At 40.0% G+C, this 9950-nt stretch overlaps 1 pseudogene; it reads right to left on the bottom strand.

Annotated features, from left to right (window-relative positions):
- Positions 1-6418: 6418 nt before the first annotated feature.
- On the bottom strand, positions 6419-6941 carry LOC113253565 (eukaryotic translation elongation factor 1 epsilon-1-like; annotated as a pseudogene).
- Between the last annotated feature and the right edge of the window lie 3009 nt (positions 6942-9950).

The raw sequence follows: 9950 nt of genomic DNA, 5'->3' as shown, positions 1-9950 counted from the left end.
TCAGTGTGTGTGTGTGTGTGTGTGTGTGTGTGTGTGTGTGTGTGTTGAGTTGTGTGAGTTCTTTATAAATTTTTGGATATTAACCCTTTATTGTATATATCACTTGCCAGTATCTCTCCCATTCAGCAGGTTGTCTTTTCATTTTGTTGATGATTTCCTTCACTGTGCAAACGCTTTTTAGTTTGAGGTAGTCCCGATAGTTTATTTTTGCTTTTACTCAGACACAGAGCCAAAAAAACCCCAAAAAACAAAACAAATTGTTAAAACCAATGATTTGACTCTCAATCTTGGAAGATGACTTACCTGGCCTAAAATTCCAGGTTGAAGTATTTTTTCTAACACTTCGCTTCTGTTCTATCTTGGCTAGTGAGAAGTCAGCTGTTAGCCGGACAGTCACTTCCTTTAGAACTCCATCTTTTCCCACTGAGAACTTTTAAGATTTATCCTTATTCTTGATCTTTTGTAGTTTCACTAGGTGAAGATATATCATTATCCTCTGGCTTGTGCTTGGAGTGCACTTTGGGTTTTTCTTACTTTCATTCAGAGTCCTAACAATTACTTGCTCCTTGTTCCCCTAGAATAAAGGGTTCTGCAAACTTTTTCTGTAAAAGGCTAGATAGTTAATATTTTAGTCTTTGCTGGCCACATATGGTATTTTATTCTTCTTTCTGTAACACTTTTTTAAAAGTGTAAAAACTATTTTTAGCTCACAAGTAGCACAAAAAACTTGTCAACTCCCACCTGGGAATCCCAGTCATCACTTCCCACTCCACCAGTACACATTACTCCTACTCTTCATCTCCTTCCCAGGTACCCCAGTTTCTCATTCAAGAGCTACACACACACATACCACACGCACACACACACATCTTCCTGCTTAACAGAAGTTAGTTTAAATCACTTGAAATCCAAGCTATCTGCAGAAATGTAATCCTGATGCCCAGAGTTGTGACTCTGAACATGTCCTGCAGGGAGACATGGCTTATTGCAATCCTACACGAATTTTCTTTGGACTTAGACCACAGTAAAACATTTATTTGCATTGTTACCCAGTATCATATACACACTATACACATATCTGAAACAGGAGTTCCATGAAACAATACCTACCCTTATCTCATGCAACGTGCTCTGATATTTTTCTCTTCCATTCTAGTCTGTTCTTATTTTTAAAAGCCTGTCACCATTCACTAAGTTGCTTTTATGACCCACTAATTGGTTGAGGCTTTCGATTTGAAAAACACTGGTCTATAATATTCTTTTTATTTTTTTTAAGATTTTATTTAAAATCTTAAATAAGATTTTATTTAAGGGGGAGGGTCAGAGGGAGAAGAAGAGGGCAAAGCAGACTCCCCGCTGAGCATGGAGCCCAACATGGGGCCTGATCCCAAGACCCTGAGACCATGACCTGAGCTGAAGTCAGATGCTTAACCAAAAGAGCCACCCAGGCACCCCTATAATATTCTTTTTAGAACATTGGGAGTTAAATAGAGTTTTATGGGCTGGCCTGGGACTCTAACCATCATGTATAACATTGTTTCACTGCAAAATGTATTCTTATTTCCTAACAACTGGGTTAGAATCCAATTTGGGGAACTCAATCCATCTGTAAGCAGGGGACTGCCAAGGTCTAATTCAGGAACATTTTTATATTAGGAGTTCATTTAGACCCAAACAAGGAAAAGCTGACAACCTTCTTAAAGTAATTCCAATACACTTGTCTGCTTGGGAATAGAGCTTATCGGGAGGTAGTCAACCTTAGCATTTCTGCAACTTCTTTTCCCTTTGAAAAATGACTTAATTTGAATTTCTGAAGACAGCACAGAAGTGATTCATTTTTCCCATAACACATGGATTGGAAGTTATTTTAATGTGTTTGCTACAAAATGTAATTCTGCAGCTGCCCAAAGGGTTTTTGAAATATACCAGTTTCTGTTCCTACAGTTCCAGCTGTGTCTTAGGCAAGACCTTTTCCATCCTAACTTGTCCTAATGGAAAGAAAGAGTCAGGAAGTCTGGAGGTATGGAGGCTTCTCAAAAGATTAAAAATAGAACTACCATATGATCAAGTAATTTCCACTACAGGGTACTTACCCAAAAGAAATGAAAACACTAATTTGAAAAGATACTTGAACCCCTATGTTTATTGCAGCATTATTTATAATAATCAAGATAACGAAGTAACTCAAGTATCCATCAATAGATGAATGGATAAATAAGATACAATACATATATACAATAGAATATGATTCAGCCATAAAAAAGAATGAAATCTTGCCATTTACAATAGGATGGATGAACCTAGAGGGTATAATGCTAAGTGAAATAAGTTAGTAAGACAAATACCATAAGAGTTCACTCATATGGGGAATTTAAGAAACAAAACAAATGAACAAAGAAAAAAGGAGACAAACAAAAACCCAGACTCTTAAATACAGAGAACAAACTGGTGGTTGCCAGAGGGGGAGGTGGGTGGAGGGATGGGTGAAATAGATAAAGGGGATTAAGAGTACACACTTTGATGATCACTGAAAAATGTATAGAATTGTTGAATCATTATATTGTACATCTGAAACTAATATAACACTGTATGTTAATTATACTTGAATACAAAAACAAGTAAATAAAAATTGAAAAAAAAAAAAAGTCAGGGGATGCCTGGGTGGCTCAGTCAGTTAAGCATCTGCCTTGGGTCCTGGGATCAAGCCCTGCATCAGGTTTCCTGCTCAGTGGTGAGTTTGCTTTTCCCTCTTCCTCTCCCTCTGCCCCTCTCCCCCCACTTGTGTTCTCTCTCTCTCATCAATCAATCAATCAATCAATCAAATCTTTAAAAATAAAAAAAAGTCAGGCAGTTTGGGAAATCTTTCCCCATGTACCGAATTTAATCAAAGCTACATTTAGGAATTTTCAGAATATTGTTAGGAATTCAAGAGCCTGGCTTTATTTTTAGGGTTTTGCAAGTCTTTTTAGTCTATTTTATATTTTATATAAAAATGTGAACAGTGTCTAATCTAATGAACTCTAACTGTGTGTGCATTATTAGTCACCCTGAGGCTCCTTTTAGAGATATATAAATTAATCACTTTATACAATTATTTCAGAAAATATTGGGGTTTGGAAGTACATGGATGTACTCTACCAATTTTCATCACTTTTAAAATGTGCTCTACCATCATTTACTCTTTTCTATCCCTCAAAAATAAAAGCTAAATATCCCTTCATGATAGTAAACATAAGGCCATATGGCTTCTGTCTGGGGTTATAACACTGAGAGATGCAAAGCGACTGCTTGCCCACAAGCTGGTAGATAATCCAGGAGGCTGTCAGCAAAAGCCAAGTTTTCTCCTCAAGGAGTCCATATGCCTCAATGTCCCCAGACTATATTTACCCTAAGTCTTTTGATCTGAATCACCCTTGTGAGAGAGCAGTGGAGGGTCCCCAACATTACAAAGTGGTATGAAGAAAAGGTTTCAAGTGTCTAAAATCCCTCTCTCATTCCACCATGAGACCCTTCAGCCTTTCAGACTGTCATGAAGTTTCCATCAGCTGAGATGGGAAAAGTACTTATTTCAGTGTCTGGCACGTGGGAAGCTATTCAATAAATGCTAGTTCTCTCCCTCCCTTTTTTGTTCCAGATTCTCCTTTTATTTTTTAATTATTTTATTTTATTTTTTTAAAGATTTTATTTAGTTATTTGACAGAGAGAGCACAAGCAGGGGGAGAGGGAGAGTGAGAAGCAGGCTCCCCACTGACCAAGGAGCCCAATGTGGGGCTCAATCCCAGGACCCTGAGATCATGACCTGAGCCGAAGGCAGACACTTAACCGACTGAGCCACCCAGGCACTCCTCCAGAGTCTCATTTTGAAATAAAATTTCAAAAACTCCATTTGTTGGGGGCTTCCAGTTTAAGCTTTCCCTCCATTGTTCTTCTCCTTTCTGCCATGCTTCCCACTATACTTGAGATACCAACCAAATGGCAGTAAAGGAATAAATCCATAACAGCTAAGAGTATAGGAGAGGGACCACCATGGGTCATTTCAGTGAAGGAAAGACCAGCTCTGACTGACTACAGTCTCACCAGCCTCCAGGATCAGAAAGGGAAGGAAACCAAGTTGGGCACAAAGGAAAGAAGCATCTAGAAAGTCTCCTCTGATTGGTAAAAAATCATGACTTGGGACCCTGCCCCCCAAAAATAATCCTAGAATAGAGTGTAAAAACAGATATTCATTTTCAAACTTTAAGAATCCACTCGGAAGATTTTAATGTACATATAGAACAAAATACAGTATTAACAACCTTGGCTTGAGGACGTAATAGCACATTGGGAGTGGGGGCTCTGGATTTCAATGCCAGCTCTGTCTTCTTGAAATGTCGATGAAGTAAAGACTAGAGGGAGTGGGGTATGGGCATATCTGGAGGAAATGCATTCCAGGCAGTGGGAACAGCAAGGGCAAGGAAACGGAGGCAGAAGTAAACCTGATATGTTTGAGGAGCGGGCATGTCCCTCAGTGGGGGAGAGTAATAAGTTATGAGGTTAGAGAGCGTGCAGTTGCAGCCATTAGAAAAAATGGAATAACAAAATTCAATAAGGATGAGTGAATAAACACTCAAGGCATTGCATATTATTTAAGGATATTCAGGAGGCCACCAGAAAAACTAGAAATGAAAACTACTGAAAGTGGCTGACTCTAGGAAATTGTACTGGGGATGGGAGAGAAGGTAATAGTGCACTTTATATTAAATCTTCCGCACAACAACAACAACAAAAAGCCCATGTGCATATCATTTTACTTTTATAAAAGGGAAATGAAATTAAAAACTCTCCGAGTGGAAAAAAAAAAATGTATTTGGCTGCAATGAAAGTGATCATAACAGAATTTGCATGATTTATACACCCCTGAAGTAACTCAACAGCAAATATGTCCCAGGTGGACTGTTTACCTTTGAGATTTTGCATATTCCTGAAAAATTTTTTCCATGCTGCTTTGATTTTCTTGGAAAACAGATTATGCAAATTACTTCACACAATTCTGCTGGTATAGCCCCATGGCTGTCACATTTTCAGGCCTGACACTCTTTAGACTCCCCAGTCTTCTAGAAGCTACGGACGCAAGCTGGAGTACAGCTGACCCAGACACCCAAGGAGAAGATGATAAAGAGATGCAATTTAACAGCAGAATGAGAAGGAAGTTCTCTGAAAGTGTCCTGGGCTCACAGTGCCTGTGGAAGACCAGAAGAAGGAAGCTGCTACATATGGTGAACATTACTGCATTATTGCAAACCCAGCAGTCCTCATGAAATCACTACTGCTTCTAGAGGCTGCTCATCATGTAGGTGTCACTGCCACACTTTTATTGGATGTGCAAAAAGCAGATGAGTTAATATGCTAATAACCAGAAAATTGTTTTGGAGTTAACTCGGAGCCAAGCTAGATTTCTCCCTTTTAATTCAAACCTGAAGATCTAGTTTGCCTAATAGCCAAGGCAATGATACATACAAAATTCAGAATTGTGGCTAAAGATCAGATAGAGATCTTCTATTTTTTTTAAGTTTTATTTATTTAAGTAATCTCTACACCCAATATGGGGCTCAAACGCACGATTCCAAGATCAAGAGTCACAGGCTCCTCTAATTGAGCCGGCCAGGTGCCCCAGGATGGAGATCTTCTAGATGGAGAGGGGAAGAAGTTTGATGCAATGATGTTGTCAATGTTCTACTTCTTCAATGAGGTGTGAGTTCACCGTTTATACTGTTACTATTATTTTAAAGATTTATTTATTTATTTTCGAGAGAGAGAGTGAGAGAAAGAGCAGGAGGGGCAGAGGGAGAGGGACAGAGAATCCCAAGCAGACTCTGTACTGAGTGTGGAGCCCAACATGGACTCAATCTCATGACCATGAGATCATAACCTGAGCCAAAAGCAAGAGTCAGATGCTCAACTGACTGAGCCACCCAGGTGCCCCTATATTATTGTGTACATGTAGAATACATATCTTCTTTTGTACGTGTCAGATATTAATAATATATTTTAAGGGAAAAAATTATGTAGCCTGAGAAAGTGACATATTGCACTACCCTACAACGTCATTCCATTTCTTAATAACATTAAGGTATAGCTTCTTTTTTTGCCCATCTTTTAAGTTCTTCTACAGACATTTCAGTACTTCATAAAAGACTATGCAGTTTATAGTGGAAGTACAGGGATTTAGAATCAAACCAACTCAAGTTCAATACCTGGGCCCTCTAAAACTCTCAAGTCAAGTTTCTACTGTTGACTTTTTTTTTCAGACGTAAGTTTATTCCATCAACTTCAGCAAATAAAGAATGACTGTGTATCAATTTACATTGGTTCTCTCATCCAGAATACGCTTTCCATTTAAAATATTTGTGATCATGCTTCTGTAGGTCATGGATAGCTTCTAGTGGGAATTAGTACATAGTCTGTTCTTGATGAAGACAACAATGGACAGATGCCGCCCAATCCCTGGATAGTGCTCAATGTGACAAGACCAGCGAGACACATTAAGATATTCCTCCTTTTCTTGAACTGTCAGGTCAACTCTAAAGCAATGAAGTCCGTAATACAAGAGGATATCTGCTAAGGTAAAGTTATATCCTGTAAGGTAGACTTTATCTTCAAGATAGGAATTAAGATCCTTCAACAGAGTGTGGATATCATCTTTACTGAAGTGTCCGTCTACTCGAGTTACCTTGTATTCCAACCACTGCTGAACGATTGCTTTTTCTTCTGCAGTGCTCCCAAGCAAATGTTCTTTGTTGGCCTGCTTGACAAGATGAGCTGCTATAGTAGTCAGTCCTGGTAGACTTGGACCATTGTTTGCTTGAAGAACTGGAATCTGGCGCTCACCATGGGCACTGTGTTTGTTCCCTTTGCTCAGCCCCCAGGGACTTCTCCAGCAGCGTCAGCTCTGTGGCCGTCATCTTCCGGCAGGAACTCTTGGCAGGGGACTCAGCTGTTGACTTTTATTCGTACAGCAACTTCTTCTCCTATTTCACATGGTTATATGCATTGTCTTAGTTGTGTCAACATTTATAATCTTTCACAGAAAGGCACTGTCATCCTATAAGCTCTAGTTTGGAGAATGGTATGGATTGTGGTCAGAACTGACCTCATGGAAACAATCATTTCTGACACAAGCAATGCCACAGGACCTCTCCCACGGGCAGCTGCACCCACTCCCATGCTGAATCCTAGATCCTAGAATCTCAGTGTGGGCTGCCTGACCCCTGGACCTCTGCTTGCCCAGCTGGGAGAGGCCGACACAGGTGTAGGCTGGCTGACATTCAAAGACATGACTTGAAAGTTTAGAAGATCATCAGTGTAAGAAGTCTCATTAAGCCTATATAATAACTTGTACTAAGAGGTGTATCATGGAATAGAACACTCATTAAAATTCAGGTAGCTACAGCCTTTGTAGCCTGACTCCAAAGATGGACATCAACAATTCCTTCTATTCCTGCGCATATCTGTCACTCCTCCATCAACAAGTGGAGTCTGTTTCCTCCTCCTGAACGTGAGCCAGCTCTGCAATTTGCCTTAACCAGCAGAACAGGGCAGAAGGGAGCTAGTGATAGCTCTCGGCCTAATCCAGAAGATGTCTGGTAGCTTCCACTTCCATTCTTTTCCACATAAAAAGGCCCAGCTACTCTGGTGAAGAGGCCACATGGAGGAAGAAACCAAGAGAGATGTGAGGGGGGTGGGGATCTGGAGTAGGGAGGTGGGGGTGGTCAGTTCCCAGCCGTTCCAGCCATCCCAGCTAAGGCAAGTAAATCTGTCTTTGTTTCCTAGGGCTGCTGTAACTAGGTGGCTTAAAACAATAGAAAATTTATTCACTTACATTTCTGGAGGCTACAAGTCCAAAATCAAGGTGTGTCAGCAGGGCTGGCTCCTTCTGGAGGTTCTGAGGGAGAATGTGTCCCTTGCATCTGCCAGCTTCTGATGGTTGCCAACAATCCTCGGGGTTCCTTGGCTTACAGTGACATCACTCTAATATCTGTCTCTTGTTATGTGGCATTCTCCCTCTTCTCTTCTTAGAAGGACAATGCTCATATTGAATTAGGGCCCATTCTACTCCAGCATGATCTCATCTTAGCTAATTACATCTGCAAAGACCCTTTTCCAAATAACATCACATTCTGAGGTTCTGGGTAAACACGAAATTTTGGGAGATAACTTTTCCCCTTAGTACAGAAACCATCTTGAACATCCCTGCCCCATTCAAGCCTCCAGGCCACCACAGCTGCATGAGAGACTCCAAGAGAGATGACTAGAACCACCACCCCAATGACTTCTTCTTTTGCCTGCCCAAATCACAAAATCAGAAGCAAATGAACGACTGTTGTTATAAGCCACTAAATTTGGTGATAGTTTGTAACGGAGATAACCAAACTGGTCCTTTTGAAATATTAGAGAGGTGATTTGACCAATCATAGACACGATTACTAATAAAATGCTGTTAATATCTGAATAGAATTACTAGTAAAAGGATGAGAACACTGGGGTTTTTGCAAAAAGCTGTTGTAAATTTCATGAGATGCCTTAAGTAGGATTTCATGCCATTGTTTTTCTTCACCCAAGGGTTTCTCAGAGGTGCTTTCCTGTTTAAAATGAGAAGGGGAAAAATGGGATGGGGGTGTTCTATGCCTCAAAGTGACTGTAAAATGCTGAGTAACATGGAAGGAATGTGACACTCTCTGTACCAGAGAAGAGAGTTTTGTTTCTTGTGAAGGCCAGTGGATTTTACTCTTTTTGACAGCTGCCAGAAGGTAAAAGGAAGGGAATCAATTGTGTTATAGCCTATGTCCTGGTCAGTAAAGATCAGAAGTGAACAGACGTAAGGTGTGAAAAAAAAAAAATGAAATCTAACTCTGACCAGGTGTTCAATAATTAAACCCTCATCTCACTCTCACAGATGAGAAGTTCAAGTCTCCAATCTTCTGAAAGCCTGGGATCAAACCGGATGAAGGAAGTGATATGCTGCCAATTTTCCATAACATCCTCCCAAAACTATGCAGGATGAAAAACAGCAAATGTTAGTCTCTTGTGACCCTAGAAGCAGCAAGGCCTGAAATAAATCTGTTGAGTAAGAAAATATAATTAATATCAGAGGAAAAACTCTCCAAAAAGGGGATGGATCATGACTATTACTGTCTACTGAGAAAATAGTTGGAAATCTTCATATAAAGACAAGGACATAGTAGACTCAAATTTCAGTCAGAAGGTAGGGGTCTTTTCCACTTACTAACCATGACCATTAATTAGGTAGTTTCCTTGTGCCACTTGCCTAATTTTAGATTCCTCATATGGAAAAGGGGGATAATACCCCACTTTCCTCAAAAGGTCATATGGAAAACATGAAATTGTAAAGGTGAAAGCACTTTAAATACTCCAAAAATACACGACAAAGATTAAGGTTGAGTTATCGCTGATCAGCATATATTTAAGCATATTCATGGACAAAATTTTCTACAGTGCCCATTTCAGATATGGCTGATTAAAAGGAATTGCTAAAGAAACTTGTGGAATAGAGGTGGAGATGGCAGCGATTATCTCATCAAGAGGATATACTATCAACATTATTTCCCACTTTTTATTTTTAGCCCTGTCCACGAATTCCAGGACTTTCCTCTGCAAGACCCTCTCTCCCCTACTCTCAGGTATTTTCAACAATGATCATTTATTTGCAGTAGATGAGCTTCCAGTTAAAGTCCTCCAGGAAAACCACCCCCCGGAAGCTCCACACCAGATTCAGCTGTCACCTCCTATTTACCGTCAAGTTAAACGCAGACCATTGCCAAGACAAAGCTGGTGTCTGGAGCATATGCTTTCTCCTTAGGGTTTTGATTACCAGCCAGTTTGGCATCTAGGACATGATGAGAAGAGAGAAGACTGAATTTATTGTTCTACACCACCATGCAGTCTTTCTGATG

The sequence above is a fragment of the Ursus arctos genome, unplaced genomic scaffold (assembly GCF_023065955.2).
Source record: "Ursus arctos isolate Adak ecotype North America unplaced genomic scaffold, UrsArc2.0 scaffold_17, whole genome shotgun sequence".
Taxonomy (NCBI): domain Eukaryota; kingdom Metazoa; phylum Chordata; class Mammalia; order Carnivora; family Ursidae; genus Ursus; species Ursus arctos.
The sequence above is the reverse complement of the archived record's forward strand: the minus strand, read 5'-3'. Positions and strand labels throughout refer to the sequence as shown.